Here is a 22,497-nt window from a genome sequence, read left to right on the forward strand (position 1 = left end):
ATTCTATTCGAGTTTAAATTAATTAAGAATAAAATAAGATTTATATTTTTCTTTAATTACTGTAACTTAACTAAAGTAATTATAATCCTTTATTTAATTTATAAAAGTTAACTTCAATACTTAATATTTCACTATTAGTATTTTATCTATTTTCATTTCTTTCAATAACAATATTATAAAGTAATTATGTTTCCTTTTGTTGGGCAGATGGGGTGGATGAAAGCTTCTAAAAATCAATACCAATAAATTCTCTGCAGGTTGTAATAAATATTCCTTTTTCATGGAAAACAAATTTAAACTCTAACTTTTTTTTATGTTAGTGGCGATGCCATGATTAAATTGACTTAAATCTCAACGTGCCTATTATGTTTTTAGGCGAAAAAAATAGTTCATGATTATTAGGTTCCCTTAGTTTAGGGAACTATAGTAGATCAAAATCTCGACCTAATTTTAAATTTTTTGATTTGAAACTCAAATTTATTTTGCAGAGATAGTTACAAACTAAAGGGTTTTGTTTCAAAAAATTATAAATTTTGTTGCTGTTGGTTGAGATGAATCATTGATATTTAATAGTTTCATGTAAAAGTATCTTGGTGATAAAAGATAAAAGAATTTACCTTAGACATTTACTTTCTATACAAATAGGAATTGAAGTGTGAGGATACATTATAAGGATTGAGGTGTGCACTAGGTCAATCGGATAAGGTGAGTATAAAAAAGAGCTTTTTGACATTTTAATTGCTTGATACAATTAGATTAGCTATAGATCATAGATTTTATTAATTTAGAAAACTAGAAAAGTAAAAGTTAGAAATCTTTCAAGAAAATTTTAGTAAAAGTGAAAGTGAAAAAAAAAAAAGAGATAAAAGGGAGAGCAATAGAGAAATGTAGCAATAAGATATGATAGAGTAGAGGAGCTAGCTATTTACAAGGTCAACATAGGATGATCTAAGTGAAAAAGAGAAAATAGCCACTAACATCCATTAAGATGGGAACATGCATTTCATGCACCAAAAATTACCCCATTAAAGTTTGTGACTATTGTTCATTTATCACAATTAAGCACACAGTACAATGAAGTTTTTAAGAATTTCGATAAATTATCATAAATATGGTGGTTTAATAGTTAAGATTCTTACATTTTTCTTGAAGACAAAAAGTTTGAATCTTATTAAAATGTAAAATTTATCACTTTTGAGATGTAATTATATGGATTAATAATGATTTGTTTATAATATTTGATTCAATAGAATCAAAAGATTTAACTTATGACTGTGTTGATAGAGATATAGTAATCAAATTGAATTTTGTCCTAAAGAGTCATGATATATCCAAACGAAAATAATATTCTGTAACGACTAGATTCTTTTAATTAGAACAATTATAATAAGCGAAAAATTCTGAATTAGCATTTTTCTTAAATTATTTATTAACATAAATATTAAAGAAGAAGAAATAGACTTGGATTTTATACTAAAATATTTATTATTAATTATTTCAATAGTAATCGTTCATGAATGATAAATCTTTTTTCATATAAGAACTCTTAACAACAGAGGAAAGAGGAAAGTATAATTTTTTTTTAAATTCTATTTTGATTATCGGTAGCTAACTCATCATTATATTAATAACTAATATTATTCAATTATTTTTCAATTATAACTTTAAACCAAACAAAATATTATAATTTTCATTTCCTTTATTTTTCAACTTTTAGTTATCAGAACCAAAAAACATATTTTTTTTCTCATTTATATATATTTAGATATTCTCATGTATAATATGGCAATCATCATCATATCCACTTCCTATTATAAATTCCATTGAAAACTTTATAGTGATTTACCATTACATCAAGTTACAATTGGATGCAATCGAAAATGACTTCTTACTTAGGAAGGATAAAATAAACATCCTTCTTGAGGTAATATTTTATTTTATATATTTTGCAAAATTTTATTTTCATATATATCTTTTTCTCTTATGGATTTCATAAAAATTTTAACTAAATTTAAATTTGCTGACTTATAAAGTATGAGTTTTACTTAATTGAAAATTTGTTTTGCTAGCTCATAATTATAGCAATTAAAAATTATAATGAATTATAATAATATGGTAATAGTTAAAATTTTTGTGTTTTATTTAAGATTTACAAGTTTAAGTTTTGCTGAAAATGTAAAGTTTATATTTTAATAAAAAGTAAAACTGTTTTTCTAAAATATTAAACATTCTAGATTTTGATTTTAAAATATTTATTATTATTATTCACTGAATGGGTATGTATGGTGATGCAGTTTGAAGCTAGCGCCACCCCTTGCAAGCGCAAACGTACTCTTTTAAATGAAGGTACTCTTGCTTCTAACAACTTATTTAATTCGATTCTTATTTATTTTTTTAATTCCTTAATATTTTAATTTGAATCGTTCTAGTAAATGGAGAATATTACTCTCAAATACTTTGTTATTGTAATAAATACAATTTCTTTTTAACTAATTCAATTTGCTTTTAAATTAATTAAGAATAAAATAAGATTTATATTTTTCTTCAATTACTGTAACTTAACTAAAGTAATTATTATCCTTTTAATTTATAAAATTTAAGTTCAATATTTAATTTTTCACTAGTTGTATTTTAACTATTTTCATCTCTTTCAATAACAATATTATAAAGTAATTATGTTTTCTTTTGTTGGGCAGATGAGGGGATGAAAGCTTCTAAAAATCAATACCAATAAATTCTCTGCAGGTTGTAATAAGTATTACTTTTTCATGGAAAACAAATTTAAACTCTTAACTTTTTTTTTATGTTGCTGATGTCGTGATTAAGTTGAGTTTAATCTCAACGTGCCTGTTATGTTTTTAGGTGAAAAAAATATTTCATGATTATTAAGTTCTCTTAGTTGAGGGAACTATGGTAGGTCAAAATCTTGACCTAACTTTTAATTTTTTGCTTTGAAACTCAAACTTATTCTGCATAGATAATTACAAATTGAAAGGTATTATTTCAAAAAAAATTAAATTTTGTTGCTATTGGTTGAGATGAATTGTTGATATTTAATAGTTTCACGTAAATATCTCTTGGTGAAAAAAGATAGGAGAATTTACTTTAGACATTTACTTTCTATACAAATAGGAATTGAAGTTTGAGGATCCATTATACGGATTGAGGTGTGCACTAGGTCAATCAGATAAGGTGAGTATAGAAAGGAGATTTTTGACATGTTAATTGTATGATACAATAAGCTTAGCTACCAATAGATCATAGATTTTATTAATTTGCACAGCTAGAAAAGGAAAAGTTAGAATCTTTCAAGAAAATTTTAGAAAAAAATGAAAGTGAAAGAAAAGAAATAAAAGAGAGAGCAATAGAGAAATGTAGGAATAAGATAGGATAGAGTAGAGGAGCTAACTATTTATAAGGTAAACATAGGATGATACCATTGAAAAGGAAAAACTAGCCACTAACATCCATTAACATGGGAACATGCATTTCATGCACCAAAATGCCCCCATTAAAGCTTGTGACTATGTTCATTTATCATAATTAAGCACACACTACAATGAAGTTTTTAAGAATTTTCATAAATGATCATAAACATGGTGTTTGAATGGTTAAGATTCTTATTTTTTTTGGAAGATAACAAGTCTGTATCATATTAAAATGTAAAATTTATCACTTTTTGGATATAATTATATGTATTAATAATGATTTGTTTATAATATTTGATTCAATAGAATCAAAAAATTTAACTTATAACTGTGTTGGTAGAGATATAGTAATGAAATTGGATTTAGTAGAGATATAGTCATGACATATCTAAATGAAATTAATATTCTGTAATGATTAGATTCTTTTATTAAAACAATTATAATAAGCAAAAAAATTCAAATTAATATTTTTCTTAAATTATTTATTAACATAAATATTAAAGAAGAAGAAATTTGTTAAAGTAAAACTCACAAAATGCCTACATATAAAGGGTGAGATTTCCTACATTTTCTCTCATTAAGTCGAAGATCTCTTGTCTTCTTATTACACACATATAAAAGACCTTTAGTTTTGATTTTTTTTTTCACAAACTCATATGAATATATATTGTTATTACAATACTAAAACAATATCTCATGTATTTTAATAAAAAATAATGTAAGATAAAATAGTTTAATTTCAATTCTTTTAATAAAGAAAACAAAAACATTCAGATTATAAAACCTCCACTTTAGAAACAAAGTAATGATTCTTACTTATAGATTCTTATTATCTCATATAAAAGTGTGATCATATCTCAAATTTCATTAATGAATCATGAAAATCTAAAAACAAAAAAAAAACAACTTCATCTTAGTTGGTTCACATATCAATTATTTTTTATGATTCTAAAGTTCATTGCAGAAGCTTTTGAATTCCAGGCACTTGTTCTTCTCTAGCTTGCTTGCATGTTGTTTTTCATGATTTATCTTAACCAAGCAAGAGAGGGAAGATTATGAGTATATCATTATTGAGGGAACTATTGTACACAAACAAACAAGAAATCTGGTCAACACAAATCATTGATCATATAAGTTGAATAAATTAATGGTAAATTGATGAAAATGGAGGGTGCATGAATTTATAGTGTGCTTACCCTCATCGCAAGATATCTCCTCCGTCTGCACATATGTTATACTTATCATTAACCATGTGATTCAGAGAAAAGAAAAAATAGAGAGAAAAGGAAAAGCAAGTAGAAAAATGAGAGAAAATTTATATATAGAATTAAAAAATAATCAAATGAAATGAATAAATAAAATAAAGGGACAAGATGAGAAAAGAAGAGCAAGCGGAATCTTCATATAATTTCTTATTTATTCATAATAATCCACAACTATCAAAAACAAAAGTAAATACAATACATACAATTGGATTATTATTGATTATGTGGAGATGTTGAAACGACACAACATTATCTTCTCTTTTTCTAGATTTTTCTGCTCCCAAACATCGCTTCGATACAAACCCACTTTTTATTTCAACAAGGTATTCATCTTTCTCTTTTATTTTCTAGATTTAGTTTTGGAGTATGTTCATTTTTAATATCACTTCATCTGGGTTTGGATTTAAGCTATGATTTTTTTTTTCTTGTTTTGGAATCCTTGATTTGTGAATGGTCCAATTAGTAGGACTTTTGTTAAGTTCTATCACAAATTGACTAGTTATTTAGATGCTTTCTGTTGTTTTTTACAAAAAAATTGCATTGGTGCCTTGTAATCATTAGCTTTTGGCTTTTGATGAGGTTTTCTCACCTTTTGAGTACTCTTATTATATGACTTCTAGGTAATAGAAGATAATTCTTTATGGTTCCTAAAAATAAAGGGGAAAAAGACACGTATTACGTATATTCGTAGCATCATTTCATTAGTTTTCCTTGAGTGTCAGTTTATTTTCCTTTTTATTGTTGAATTTTTTACTTTTGGGTTGTATGTCTGATTTAGTTGAAAGTTTTCACCAAAATACTCACATTGAATCTAATGCCTTGATTTGTTTTTTTGCTTGTTTTTTGATTTAAGGTTAATCATTCTTGAAATTGAAGCAAAAGAATGCCTTATTTCAATTGAGTCAAGAATCTCTTGGGTTCACTTTGATAAAAGAAGAGTTTGAGGATTGAGAGGGTTATAATTATTTGATTACCATTATGTCTATGGGAATTTCTGAGGCAGTTTTGCTACTTTTATCTAGAACTATTCCCAGTTGTTTTAGTTTTGATCCATGTTTTAGCAAATTGGATTCAAACAATAAATTATGATCTGACTCATTAGCTTACATGAATCGGTCATTATTTAAATTTATAAGTTGGTAACAGAGAGATCTTATTTGTTTACTTTTTTTGGTTGTGGTATCTCCAGTTAATCCTTCTTTTTTTCTTGAAGGCACTATTTTATTCTACCTTACTCTGTGCACGTGAAATGCTTGCTCAAGAAGATGGATCAGCTGATCTATTTCGGCACTGAATAATTGCCTGCTTGTTCTTTCATTCCACATCATGGAGTATTATTTGATTGATTTGCGAAAACTGAAAGAGATTACAGTTGCAAAATTGAGGAGTACTCATATGATGCAGTTAATAAGTTCAACAATTACCCAGATCAAATTTCTCCTTGGTTGGTGGAATGGATGCCCAATAAAGGAGGTTATCTAATTGGAAACTTACAACTAGCACAAATGGATTTTTGATTTTTTTCTCTAAGAAACATGTGGTCTGTTGTAAGCAGTCTGATAACAGTTGATTAGTCACATGCCATACTAGATCTTATTGAAGCGAATTAGATTTGGAAGCAGATATGCTATTTAAGATATGTTATCCTGCTATTGAAGGTCAGGAGTAGCAAATAATCACTAGTAGTGATCCTAAGAACACATAAGAATCTGCTCTCGTATTATTTATTTATGATATATTTCTTCATTATCTTTAGCATTTCTCACTATGTTTCCTTTTCATGCAGTCCTTGGTCTTACCACAATGGTGGTTCTTGGCCAACTCTGCTATGGTAGGTTAGTTTGTTATGCTTAAATATTCTCTCTGCTGTTAATGTTTTATTCATTGCTCCAAAGAACCCTTTGTAGAATTTATATTTAGGTATAAGTTTCTTAAGTTCACATACTTGAATCCAATAGGATATGGTACCTTGTTGATGTTTTATAAAATAAAGTAATAATGAAGGAATCTTGGCAGTGTGGCTTAATATTTTAAAAATGGACTTTTTACAGCTTACTGTTGCACCCATAAAGATGAAAAGACCAGAAATCACTGCTAAATCTATTGAAGTTGGAGAAAGACACATATCAAGAGACAATTGACCTTAATACTATGACATGAAAAGAGGAAAGTTCATCAGGAAGCAAGCACGATTATTCCAGACAGGGTCAATTCCTAGATACCTTGTGGCTAAGCTTCTACTTGCAGACCCAAGTGCAGTCAAAATTCTGATAATTGAAGAGTATTATGAGCTTATCAATGCCTTCTCTTGCATGATTAGTGCTAACCTCAAGAGAAAGTGTGGTCGGAAGAACTCCCAAAAGACTTGCATAATATAAGATTCTTAAGCTGCTTTCACATAAGGAAAGGTAACTTCAATTTGTGGCTTGACTTACCTATCTGAACAACTTAAATGTATAATGGTGATGATAACAATGTTTATTTTTCATTTTATTTGGGGGTTAAAGCTTTTAAGCAGTGATTCAGGTATCATTGGATCTTAATGTAAAGATGATATGTTGATTTAGGATTAGCATTAGCTTGAAACATCTTCCTGGATTGGAGAATAAACAAATTGTTTCCTATTTATAGACTTTATATCATACATATAATACTATAGGAGTGAAAGGTGTTCTTCTAAAGAGTTCACTATAAATTGAGAATACTCTTATATTATTTTAACTCTATTGCTCGATTATGAGAACAATATTTTCAATTAACCTCATGTATATGTATATATTTTCAATTTGTAAATGAAGAAATTACATAGAAATTTTTAGGTTGTGGGTCAAATTACACCACTCATTGAGAAACTATATTTTAAAAATAGATATAGTGTAGTATAATATTAGAAGTTAAAATATTTGTATATGTATCTAATTGTCCCATTTACTTTAATTTCTAAACAAGCTTCATCATTTTCTTAAGAAATTAAATTGCTACATGTGTCCCATATTTTATAATTTAACAATATATCACAATTTTAATATTTAAACTCTCTTATTTATGTTTTTTCAGAACTAAATTCTAATTGATCTTCCTATATATGAAGAATTATGAGATAAAATTTCATTCAATGAATTCAAGCTAAAAATATAAGCGGTTCAAAAATAAAATTAATGAATATATACCTCATTCAACATGTAAATGATTACTAATAATTACATAAAAAAGTAAAAATTGAATCAAATGAACAAGATAGATTTAATACCGCTTAATGTAAGTACATGTATATACTTTTGGAAGATTGTACTTTTATATTTTTCAGTTATTTAGGATGAAGAGGTAATTTCATAGAAAGTCAAATATGAGATTTGAGTTAGTTCGCGGTCTAAAATTTCGAATTGTTAGAAGAATATGACCCCTTATAACGAATCTACTACCTAATTGTGCGTTATGCATTAGGAAAAAAAAAGAGAACATACCTCTATAATGCTTCCAATCTAACTCTTGTTTTCCTATTTCATTTCCTTATGTTTTTCCTCCTCGTTCTCCAAATTATTTTCTAACTTTTCTTATATTTCTATATCACCTAAAATTGATCACATCGTAACACAATAATAAATGTGAGGATAAGATTATGAAGAAATCATATTGTGGTGAAAAAAATTAATAGAGGTAATTTTATAAAAAAAACTACCTTGTTGTTTTTTATCTAATATTGCATCATAAATATAAATCATAGCATTAAAGAAATATTGAAAGAAAAGCTGAAAGCATCAAGAAAGAAAAAAAAATAGAAGTGTCATAATCTATTTTTAAACTTTTATAATCAAATATTTTAGTGTTTTAACATTATTTTTCATTCTAAGGTATGTAATCTTTAAAAGAATTATTGCAAGATTATACTTAAAAGATATCTAAATATAGAGAATTGAATGCTTACTAGGAGTCAAAATTTAGAAATTTCTTTCTACATTAGTCTTTAAAATTTAAAAATTAAAGAGATAGAAATCTTATTTTCATTATTTTGAACTTATGTAATCAAATATTTTAGAGTTTTAACATTATTTTCATTATGTAATCTATAAAAAAAATTATTATAAGATTACATTTAAAGAATATCTAATGTAAGTACACGTATATATTTTCGGATGTATTTAATTTAGATTGTACTTTTATGTTTTTCTGTTATTTAGAGTAAAAAATAATTTAATAAAAAGTCAAATATGTGATTTGAGTTAGCTCACGGTCGTTAACTAAAACTTTGGAACTGTTTGAAAAATTTGAATCCTTATAACAAATTTACTTTATAATTACTACCTAATTATGCGTTATGTGTTAAGGGAATAAAAGAGAACTTACCTTTATAATACTTATATTCTAAACTCTTATTTTCCTATCTCATTTCTTTATGTTTTTCCTCCTTCTCCCAATTATTTTCTAACTCTTCTTATATTTCTAGATCACCTAAAATTGATCACATCGTAACACAATAATAAATGTGAGGATCAGATTATGAAGAAATTATATTGTGGTGAAGAAATAAATAGAGCTAATTTTATAAAGAAACTATTTTATCATTTCCTATATGAACATTGCATCATAGATATAAATTATATCATTAAAGAAAGACTGAAAAAAAAAACTAAAAACATCAAGAAAGAAAAAAAAAACTAGAAGTGTTGTAATTTATTTTTGAACTTATGTAATCAAATATTTTAGAGTTTTAATATTATTTTCATTATGTTATCTATAAAAAAAAATTATAAGTTTACACTTAAAGAATATCTAAAATTAGAGAATTGAATGCTTGTTAGAAGTCAAAGTCTAGAGATTTATTTTCTTCATTAGTCATTAAACTTTAAAATTTTGATTACTACTTAAGCAGTTAAAGAGATAAAAATCTTCTTTTCAAAAAGTAAATATATAATTATATAATTATATTTAGGAAGATATTATTTGTTTCTACCTTAATTATTAGAAGTAAAAATGTTGATTATGCCTCAATTATCAAAAAATATTTTGTAATCTTATTTAATTTAGGGATTTTGATGCCATCCTCAATGGTTTTTACGGTTCCTCCACTTTTAAAGAGGATGTCGGGCTACAAGGGAAGAGGAAGAAAATTCATAGCTAGGATACACTAAGAGGAAGTTTATGTGCAATTTCTCAATCAGATTAATTAGCTAGCGAGGGAATTGGGAGCAGAATAAGGAAGGAATCTGTCAATCAGATTAACACTGTCACTGAGAACAAAGTTAAATTTGACTCTCACTACTTGAGTAGAATTTATCTTTTAAATTCTTTGAGATATTTTTGGGAAGTAATGAGTTGATCTTGGAATAGGGACATTTTCTTGAAATCAGATTAGAACCAGAAGTAAAAACAAAAAAAAATGGAGAGTGAAATCTGAGGATAAAAAGAAGATCGGATGAAATGATGGAATTATTGTGTTGACAGCTATGAGGAGAGGACATAAGAGATATGCTAAAAACATAGGAGGAAAATTGAAAGGATGAGAATGGGAGAGGGATAGGAAATTTAAAAAAAAGGGAAATTTTGGTCTGAATCTGATATCTATTTGGGAATTATTATTCTATTATCTTTTATATTTAATTATCTTGATGTCTGTTTCGAAAATGGTATTATTGGTGAGTAAATAAAAAGAAACGAACTGGATAGGGATTGAAAACAAAATAAATATAAAATTCTAGGAGGCAAATCCAAGTGAGTGAGACCGTGTTTTCTGTGAGGGTAAAAGTGATGCTGTTTGGAAGTAGGAATGGGATTAACAATGGAACAAACAAACTCTAGGAGTTGATTTGGGTGAGCTGAGACAATAAGGATTCTGACACTTTTTGATTCAACTGTAGGTAACGAATATTGTTAGTCTCGTTCAGATGCCCCCATATTCTTATAAAACTTTATTTTCCATTAAAATAAATTATTTGTAGACTTTGCAAACTATTTAAGTTTTCTACGCGAGTTATGTGAACTCATCATATGTGCGTGTGTGCAATTGTATATGATTGGAGACCTACATGATATTATCTATGATGTATGTTTATGTATTCATATTGTTCGTTTTATATATATACAAATTTTATGCATGATAGTTATCGAGTTATAGGTATGTGTGATACATATAGATGTATGTATAATTGTAGGTTGTGTAACGTGTGTATGTATGAGTGAATAACTTGTATGTGCCTACTTATAGGATACACATGACTTGTGTAAATATACAAGTATATTCATGTTATATGTGTTGCGTTGATAATTGTGCATATAAAGGGTATATATTATGCTTGTTGTATAAGCATGTTGATATATAACATATATGATATATAAGTATGTCCATGCCTGAGTAGGTCATTCAATGATGAACTTGATTAGTAAAAGAATAACATAAGAATCTTTAAAAGACGAGAAAATCCATTTAATTAGTATCACAGAGGGGTGGGTGTGTGTGTAGTCTTTTGGCATGTGACTGTGGTGAACCCTACATGTGGATATAGATTTTTCCGGATGTGGGGAAGTGATGAGAACTTTGAATTGTATATTGTGTACTGCAAATTGTGAACTGTAAACTAAATTGGAATGTATTCACGTGGTAGAAGGGATATTTACTGCTCTCGTTGATGTCAGTGAAAACAGCATCGCACTATGAAACTCTTAAAAGATGAAAAAAATACAAATTATAAACCTTAATAGAAAGGTAACTGAGAATGAAAGTATAATTGAAAAGTGATAAGTTAACAATGTAAGGTGAAAGTCATATTGACATATGCAATGATAAGTAATTCAGTAATAAGTGCAAGTGATTGTCAGAAAATTCAAGTGCAAGTGCTATGAAACTAGTGAATAATTTCATTTATTTATGTAGATATGATGTTAGAGTATTTGTGATGTCTATGAAATCATATGTGAAAGAGTGAATTATTGAGATATGTGACATTATGGTTACTACATTGCTTGAGAATTGGTTTTAAGAACATATGCATATATTTTGTAAATCTTGTGTGGTTGAGTGTTTGCATGTCTTTGTTATGGGCACTGTCTTTTTTCCTTACTAAGTTCGTGAAGCTCATTCCAATTAAAACCCCCAATGCAGATTAGTCAAAATCAAGAGCAAGTTTAGGGTCGAAGGAAGACTTTGAAGAACCTTTAATGATAGTGAAAGTTCATCTTGTAAAGTCAGTTTAATTATATTATAGTGATGTAGTGTAAAAAAATTTATAAGCCTTACGATTTGTAATTCCATATAGAGGATGATTGAATCTTAAGTTTTCGCTTATTACTGCATAAATTTATCAGGTTATGTGTGTGGAATAGTGCTCATTTCTCAACAAAAAAAGCGGGTCGTTACAATTGGTATCAAAGCCCACGTTCCTAGGAACCATCCCTTATATCATGAGGTTTAGGATTCTTATAACGTTTATAGTCTAAAGAAATTAGATAATACACACCTTAGGAGATGTTTTGGAACTTCCTCCAAAACATTTGTGAATGTGAAGAAGTAGGATTATAGTTCCAAAAGCCTAAAAAGATAGACATTACAAGAGTTAGAATGTGATAAATCTAGAGATCAAAGAATTAGGGCTTTTGTGATATCCCAGGTGCCAATTAAGGCAAATGGGTGTTAGATACAAATTCAGAATAACGAGTGCATGATAATATTTATGCAGCAGAATCAAACCTTAAAAAATCCCTTACAAATATATATATGTTCCAAATACATGCATTACTGAGGCCAGAAGTGGCAACAAAATACAAAACATAAAGGCCACTTCTTTCACTATGCTACTGGAATTCATCAGAATGCAAGAACAGTCATGCACTCACACTTATGCATCCACGGGATCCTCATAGACTTATAAGGGTAGGTCTGCCTACGGTTCATCATTTTCTTCCTCATCTAGGAGGAAGATGGAATGAATGTTTTTCATATGCTCAGTAAGGACAATAGTATTAAATTAACCTCGTAAGATTTCAAAATTTTTTTATTTTATCTCATCGTTTAGCTTCGATTTTACCTAACTCATCATTAGAAAAAGAAAACATTTATTTGAATATCAAAATAGTACATTAGCACATAAAATCATATATCATGCCAAATAATAGAGAAAATTAAATAAATCATGAAATGCACAGATATTTCGTGTCATGCTTCGCGAAGTCGTTACAAACTTCCATCTCTAAGGGCAAATATAGATTTCTAACTGCCTAAGTAAAATGACCAGATCAGATAGAGATACAACAATTTTCTCATGCCCACTTCTGGCTAGCCAAACCATGGTATGATCTATGACCATGACCGTACTAACTATAGTGGTCCTAATAGATATCTATAGTCACGACATTACTTAACCACTAGTGGCCCCTACAGATAGTGCGATACTACTCTCGTCAGAAGGCACGCCGTCATCCACTAAGAGTGGTCCTCTTACGTCTTTCCAGACCAGATAAAGGAGGAAAAAATAAATACCCCGAAGGGCAAGGGGAAACGATACCCCTCAGAGATAAAAAGCCTAACAAGATACTTGATGTAATATGCATGTTAATACAGATACACTTCAGACCATGCAGGCTTCATTCCACTTTTCTCTTTTTTATTTTTTTTTTACTTTTACTATTATGAACTACATGTTACATATATTACATGCAAATTCATCAAATGTCAGTAATTCACATAGCATGTTTGAAAATTAGAACAATTCGACTCAATTGAACATAAAGGCATGTAAAACAGACAAAATAACAATCATATTAAATTTTTTTATCTAAAAAATACTCCTTAAGATGTTGAAAGTAATACTAGAGTTCTTACCAAAACTTTGATGTTTTCTTCTTCACCATTTTCCTTTCTTTCTCTTCTTCTCTCACTAATTTACTATCTCTCTCTCTTTCTCTCTCTCTCTAAATCTTTGAGAAATGGAAGAAGTTGAAGTACGGAGAGGAACAAAAAGAGAAGGGCAATTTATAGAATATTTGAACCATTGGATTCGCACCAAGTTGCAAAATTAGATGAAGAGAGATGGGGAAAGATTATTGGCATAAAAAATGAGGGAGGAAAATTTCCTTCGACCTGCACGAGGCAGTCTATGATGGTGCATGACTTTCCTCACGACAAGTAGAGGAGTCTAAGTGGCCTATGATCTGCGCGATTAGAAACCAGAAGGAGAATCATATGACAAAATGCATTCAAAGAAGAAGTAGATCCACTACAGTTGGTCGCACAATTCGGTTTATCTCTGGCTTTTTCTGGTGCGATTTCACCATATACGTGCTGGATCTGAGTGCACAAGGAATTTTGTGGTGAATTTCAGTCGATTCACATAGTTTTGTGGCGGTGTACGATGGCCAAATGGTGCTCTGGTGATGATGATCCAGTAGCAATTCTCTGCAGTGATGCATAGGAAATCAAGGATACGCGTATGGTGGCGTGTGGTGATTCTGGTGACTAGGATCGCACTACGATAAAACTTGATCTTCTTTTTGTATTCTAATTATTTTTATAAGTGTCCATCATTAACCCACATATTTTTTATTTATAAATGAGAGAATTATTTAAACAGTATCGGATTTAGAAGAGAGCATAGACCTGAGGTAATAAGGATTCCAAAACTTGTCAATTCAAATGTAGGTAAGGGATTAGGTTAGATTCAATCAAAAACCCCATTATTTTTATGAAACTTTGTTTTCCATTAAAATGAATTTTTACAGACTTTGCAAACTATTTAAGTTTTCTAACACGAGTTTTATGAACTCACTTATGTGCATGTGTGCAATTGTATATGATTGGAGACCTACATGATGTTGTGTATGACATATGTTTATGTATTCATATTGTTACTTGTATATATATGTAGATTTTATGCATGCTAAGTATCGAGTTATAAGTGTGTGTGATACATATATATGTATAATTGTAGGTTGTGTAACGTGTATATATATGAGTGAACAACTTGTATGTGCCTACTTATAGGATACACATATGAATTGTGTAAATATACAAGTATATTCATGTTATATGTGTTACATGTACATATATATTTATTTGAGTTGATAACTGTGTATGTAAAGGGTATATATTATGCTTATTGTATAAGCATGTTGATGTATAACATATATGATATATAAGTAGCTCCATGCCTGAGTCGGTCATCCAATGATGAACTTGATTAGTAAAAGAATAACATAAGAATCTTTAAAAGATGAGAAATCCATTTAATTGGTATCAATAAAGGGTGGGTGTGTGTGTAGTCTTTTGGCATGTGACTGTGGTGAACCCTAACTGTGGATACGAATTTTGCCGGATGTGGTGAAGCAATGAGAACTTTGAATTGTATATTGTGTACTGTAAATTATGAACTGTGAATTAAATTGGAATGTATTCATATGGTAGAGGGGATCCTTACTGCTTTCGTTGATGCCAGCAAAAACGGCATCGCACTATGAAACTCTTAAAAGACAAAAAAATACAAATTATAAACCTTAATAGAAAGGTAACTGAGAATGAAAGTATAACTGAAAAGTGATAAGTGAACAATGTAAGGTGAAAGTCATATTGACATATGCAAAGATAAGTAATTCAATAACAAGTGCAAGTGATTGTCAGAAAGTACAAGTGCAAGTGCTATGAAACTAGTGAATAATATTGTTTATTTATGTAGATGTGATGTTAGAGTATTTATGATGTTTATGAAATCACATGTGAAAGAGTGAATTATTGAGATATGTGAAATTATGGTTACTGCATTGCTTTAGAATTGGTTTTAAGAAAATATGCATATGTTTTGTAAATCTTGTGTGGTTGAGTGTTTGCATGTCTTTGTTATGGGCATTGCCCTTTTTCCTTACTAAGTTCGTGAATCTCACTCCAATTAACACCCCCCAATGCAGATTAGTCCAAATCAAGAGTAAGTTTAAGGTCGAAGGAAGACTTTGTAGAACCTTTAGTGACAGTGAAAGTTCATCTTGTAAAGTTAGTTTAATTATATTATAGTCATGTAGTGTAAAGAATTTTATAAGCCTCATAATTTGTAATTTCGTATAAGGATGATTGAATCTTAAGTTTTTGCTTATTGCTCTGTAAATTTATCAGGTTATGTGTGTGAAATAGTGCTCCTTTCTCAATCAGATAAGGTGAGTATAGAAAAGGGCTTTTTGACATGTTAATTGCATGATACAATAAGCTTGGCTATAGATCATAGATTTTATTAATTTGCACAACTAGAAAAGTAAAAAAGTTAGAAATCTTTTAAGAAAATTTGAAGAAAAGTGAAAGTGAAAGAAAAGACATAAAAGGGAGAGCAATAGAGATATGTAGCAATAAGATAGGATAGAGTAGAGGAGCTAACTATTTATAAGGTAAACATAGGACGATATCATTGAAAAAGAGAAAATAGCCACTAACATACATTAACATGGGAACATGCATTTCAAGCACCAAAAATGCACCCATTAAAGTTTGTGACAATTGTTCATTTATCACAATTAAGCACACACTACAATGAAGTTTTTAAGAATTTTCATAAATTATCATAAACATAGTGTTTGAATGGTTACGATTCTTAAATTTTTCTTGAAGACAACAAGTCTGAATCTTATTAAAATGTAAAATTAATCACTTTTTAGATGTAATTATATGGATTAATGATGATTTATTTATAATATTTGATTCAATAGAATCAAAAGATTTAACATATGATTGCATTGGTAGAGATATAGTAATGAAATTGCATTTTGTCCTAAAGAGTCATGATATATCCAAGCGAAAATAATGTTTTGTAACAAATAGATTCTTTTAAATAGAACAATTAAACGAAAAAATTCAAATTAATATTTTTCTTAAATTATTTATTAACATAAATATTAAAGAAGAAGAAATAGACTTGGTTTTTATACTAAAATATTAAAATATTTATTATTTATTATTTAAATAGTAATTATGCTATTGTTCATGAATGATAAATCTTTTTCCACACAAGAACTCTTAACAAAAGAGGAAAGAGGAAAGGATTAATTTCTTTTTAAATTCTATTTTGATTCTCGGTAGCTAACTCATCATTATATTAATAACTGATATTATTAATTACTTTCTTATAGTAATTATTTTTCATTTATAAATTTAAACCAAACAAAATATTAAGATTTTTATTTCCTTTATTTTTCAACTTTTAGTTATCAGAACCAAAAAATGTATTTTTTTCTCATATATATATTTAGTGATTCTCATGTATGATATGACAGTCATCATCATCATATCCACTTCCTATTATAAATTCCACCGAAAATTTTATAGTGATTTAGCATTACATCAAGTTACAATAGCTCTTTAAATTTATAAAATGCACACACACACATATATATTTGTGTGTTTGTGTGTGCATTTCTCAAGAAGATATGATGATATGAAAAGTTAAATAACTGTAGTTACTTATATTAGGTATGTATCAATTATCAAAGCATAACAAATATAAGTTAACTCCACTTTATTCACTAAGGTGATTAATAAATTCATATTTCATTTAATTACGAGATGAAACGAATTAGAAAATAACAAAAATTGAAAGAATTTAAAAATTTTTTCTTTTAATTTTACATAAAATTAATTTTCATTTCTTAAAAATTATTTTAACATTTTACAACTTAATTAAATATAAATTTATCAATGTTTAATATTTTTTAGATAAATCATTTGTACTTTCACCATTTTCTATAAAAGTTGAACTTATAGTTCGGACTATGAACTATACATTCTATATATTATTATTCATAAGTTGTGTTATTATTACTGGATAAGTATTATATAATTAATAAAAATGTATAAATTTATATTTTTTTAATAAATTTTAAGAATCTCCCTTCTTTCCCGCTTCGGCCGAGATATTCGTCTCTTCCTTCCTTCCCCCTATCCCCAAGATACTTGCCAGGATATTCGCCCATGATTCTGTCAGTTTTTCCCCTTTTCATCCCGTAACCATCTGCTCGTCAGAGAAAAAATTCTGTGGGGGATTTGCACAGAAGGAATCAACCCTCCTCTCCTGCACTAGAATGGATGTGGAGTTTGTAGAAAGATTCTGAATGCCCCAACCAATCGCACAGGAAGTAGGATAAAGGCTGATGTTCATACTTGAAGATTGCAAATGTTGATTCCCCATTTCTCAGGTTGAACCTCTTTCTTCTGAATAGAGGCTTTCAGACATCAATGGCTAGCCATAGAAGACAAACGTGTGTCATAGTCCATAAAGCCCCCCAACAGGTTCCCAAACTGCCTAGCCATTGTCTTCGATACACAACTTGGCGAGAGTGAGTGAATCTGCACCTAGAAGAGGCTCGTGTCAATGGCTACTTTCATTGGATATTCTCCCTCCCTAAGGTGGTGCACAACCAATAAGTTGTTATTAAAAGTCCATGGCCCTCTGTTGAGCACTCTTCGGATATCCACTTCGTAGAAAAATCTGTACAAGTAACGGCCAAAATTGAGATCTACAATATTTACTACCCCTATCGGCCTCAACAGGTTTGCAGTGTATTCTTCATCAGTTTAAACTTCACAAGTGCTTCTGTCAGGAATCTTCCCACCAAATAGAGGTCATACAACTCTTGTTGTTCAGGGAAAAGTTCAATTAAGTCCAAGTCCCCATCCTCTTCCTCTACGATCAATAATGATGCCATGCCATCCACCATATCCATCGGTCACCCTTTGCATGCCAATTGATAGACTATTGAGAGAAACAACAATAACTTGTCTATGGTGCAAAAGGTTTCATTGTTGGAAACAATACCTCTTGGAACCAAAAAAAGAAAATGGAGAAGAGGTCATCCAACACTAACTTGGTACTAGACTAAGTCAATTCCTATTACATTCTATTTACTTTTGTAAGTTTCAAAACCTAACCCTCTCAGGGAAAAAGGGGAGGTAATTAACTCTATTAAATGGAATGAAGGAATCATCAGGGTAGATTCGTTTTTTGTTCTAACAGTTGTTTGAATAGCCGCATGTGCTCGTCAATTGTTTATTTCAAGAAAGGAAAAAATTGCCTTTATGGTTCATTTGAAATGGTAATGGACATTTGGTATTCAATTATTAATTTCTCTAATATTTGGTATAAGAGGTAGTAATCCTCTTTTTAAGGTATTACTTGGACATTTATTGCATCAAGGTCTTGATAATATTAAGCAGGAAAACTCATGGGTTGTGACATCCCAAGTGCTAATTAAGGCAAATGGGTATCAGATATAGATTCAAAATAATGAGTGCATGATACAATTTATGTAGCGGAATCAGACCATAATAAATTCCTTACAAATATATATAATGTTCCAAATACATACATAAACTGAGGCTAGAAACGACTACAAAATACAAGACATAACGACCACTTCTTTCACTATGCCATTGAATCCATTAGAGTGCGGGAACAGTCATGCACTCAGATTTGTGGATCCATGGGATCCTCATAGACTTCCGAAGGTAGGACTTCCTGCAATTCCTCATTTTCTTCCTTATCTAAAAGGGGCATGGAAATAGTGAGTTCCATATGTTCATTTTAATATCACTTCATCTAGGTTTGGATTTAAGCTATGATTTTTTTTTTCTTGTTTTGGAATCCTTGATTTATGAATGGTCCATATAGTAAGACTTTTGTTAAGTTCTATCACAAATTGACTAGTTATTTAGATGCTTCTGGTTGTTTCTTACAAAAAAATTGCATTGGTGCCTTGTAATCGTTAGCTTTTGGCTTTTGATCAGGTTTTTCTCACCTTTTGAGTACTCTTATTATATGACTTCTAGGTATTAGAAGATAATTCTTTATGGTTCCTAAAAATAAAGGGGAAAAAGAGACGTATTATGTATATTCGTAGCATCATTTCATTAGTTTTCCTTGAGTGTCAAAGTTTATTTTCCTTTTTATTGTTGATTTTTTAACTTTTGGGTTGTATGTCTGATTTAGTTGAAAGTTTTCACTAAAATACTCACATTGAATCTAATGCCTTGATTTGTTTCTTTTGCTTATTTTCTGATTTAAGGTTAATCATTCTTGAAATTGAAGTAGAAAAAGGTATTATTTCAATTGAGTCAAGAATTTCTTGGGTTCACTTTGATAAAAGAAGGGTTTGAGGATTGAGAAGGTTATAATTATTTGATTATCATTATGTCTATGGGAATTTCTGAGGGAGTTTTGCTACTTTTATCTAGAACTAATCCCAATCGTTTTAGTTTTGATCCATGTTTTAGCAAATTGGATTCAAACAACAGATTATGATCTGACTCACTAGCCTACATGAATCGACCATTATTTAAATTTATAAGTTGGTAATAGAGAGATCTTATTTGTTTACCTTTTTTTGTTGTGGTATCTCTAGTTAATCCTTTTTTTTTCTTGAAGGCACTATTTTAATCTACCTTACTCTGTGCACGTGAAATGCTTGCTCAAGAAGATGGATCAGCTGATTTGTTTCGGCTCTGAATAATTGCCTACTTGCTCTCTCATTCCACATCAGGGAGTATTATTTGATTAATTTGCGAAAACTAAAAGAGATTTATAGTTGCAAGACTGAGGAGTACTCATATGATGCAGTTAATAAGTTCAACAATTACCCAGATCAAATTTCTCCTTGGTTGGTGGAATGGATGCCCAATAAAGGAGGTTATCTAATTGGAAACTTACAACCAGCACATATGGATTTTTTATTTTTTTCTCTAAGAAACATGTGGTCTGTTGTAAGCAGTCTGACAACAGTTGATTAGTCACATGCCATACTAGATCTTATTGAAGCGAAGTAGATTTGGTAGCAGATATGTTATTCAATATATGTTATCCTGCTCTTGAAGGTTAGGTGTGGCAAATAATCACTAGTAGTGATCCTAAGAACACATAAGAATCTACTCTCGTATTATTTATTTATGATCTATTTCTTCATTATCTTCAGCATTTCTCACTATGTTTCCTTTTCATGCAGGCCTTGGTCTTACCACAATGGTGGTTCTTGGCCAACTCTGCTATGGTAGGTTAGTTTGTTATGCTTAAATATTCTCTCTGCTACTAATGTTTTGTTCATTGCTCCAAAGAACCCTTTGTATAAGTTATATTTAGGTATAAGTTTCTTAAGTTCACATACTTGAATCCAATAGGATATGGCACCTTGTTGATGTTTTATAAAATAAAGTAATAATGAAGGAATGTTGGCAATGTGGCTTAAGATTTTAAAAATGGACTTTTTATAGCTTACTGTTGCACCCATAAAGATGAAAAGACTAGAAATCACTGCTAAATCTTTTGAAGTTGCGGAAAGACACATATCAATAGACAATTAACCTTAATACTATGACATAAAAAGAGGAAAGTTCATCAGGAAGCAAGCACGATTATTCCAGACATGGTCAATTACTGGATGCCTTGTGGCTAAGCTTCTACTTGCAGACCCAAGTGCAGTCAAAATTCTGATAATTGAAGATGATTATGAGCTTGTCAATGCCTTCTCTTGCATGATAAGTGTTAACCCCAAGAAAAAGTGTGGTCGGAAGAACTCCCAAAAGACTTGCATAATATAAGATTCTTAAGCTGCTTTCACAAAAGGATAGTTAACTTCAATTTGTGGCTTAACTTACCTATTTGAATAACTTAAATTTATAATGGTGATGATAACAATGTTTATTTTTCATTTTATTTGGGGGTTTAAAGCTTTTGACCAGTGATTCGGTATCATTGGATCTTAATGTAAAGATGATATATTGATTTAGGATTAGCATTAGCTTGAAACATCTTCCTGGATTGGACAATAAACAAATTGTTTCCTGTTTATAGACTTTATATCATATATATAGTACTGTAGGAGTGAAAGGTGTTCTTTTAAAGAGTTCACTGTAAATTGAGAATATTCTTATATTATTTTAACTCTATTGCTCGATTATGACAATAATAATTTCAATTAACCTCATGCATATGTATATATTTTCAATTTGTAAATGAAGAAATTATGTAGAAATTTTTAGGTTGTGAGTCAAATTACACCACTCATTGAGAAACTATATTTTAAAAATAGATATAGTATAGTATAGTATTAGAAGTTAAAATATTTGTATATGTAGCTAATTGTCCCATTTGCTTTAATTTCTAAACAAGCTTCATCATTTTCTTAAGAAATTTACTTGCGATATTTGTCCCATATTTTATAATTTAACAATATATCACAATTTTAATATTTAAACTCTCTTATTTATGAACTAAATTCTAGTTGATCTTCCTATATATGAAGAATTATGAAATAAAATTTCATTCAATGAATTCAAGCTAAAAATATAAGCGGTTCAAAAATAAAATTAATGAATATATACCTCATTCAACATGTAAATGATTACTAATAATTACATAAAAAAGTAAAAATTGAATCAAATGAACAAGATAGATTTAATACCGCTTAATGTAAGTACATGTATATACTTTTGGAAGATTGTACTTTTATATTTTTCAGTTATTTAGGATGAAGAGGTAATTTCATAGAAAGTCAAATATGAGATTTGAGTTAGTTCGCGGTCTAAAATTTCGAATTGTTAGAAGAATATGACCCCTTATAACGAATCTACTACCTAATTGTGCGTTATGCATTAGGAAAAAAAAAGAGAACATACCTCTATAATGCTTTCAATCTAACTCTTGTTTTCCTATTTCATTTCCTTATGTTTTTCCTCCTCGTTCTCCGAATTATTTTCTAACTTTTCTTATATTTCTAGATCACCTAAAATTGATCACATCGTAACACAATAATAAATGTGAGGATAAGATTATGAAGAAATCATATTGTGGTGAAAA

General features: G+C 29.2%; 1 pseudogene; it reads left to right on the forward strand.

Annotated features, from left to right (window-relative positions):
- Positions 1-22,497, forward strand: part of LOC148240173 (protein kinase G11A-like) — a 40,502-nt pseudogene that overhangs the window by 12,725 nt on the left and 5,280 nt on the right.

The sequence above is a fragment of the Carica papaya genome, chromosome 9 (genome assembly GCF_054855325.1).
Source record: "Carica papaya isolate Zhongbai chromosome 9, ASM5485532v1, whole genome shotgun sequence".
Lineage (NCBI taxonomy): Eukaryota > Viridiplantae > Streptophyta > Magnoliopsida > Brassicales > Caricaceae > Carica > Carica papaya.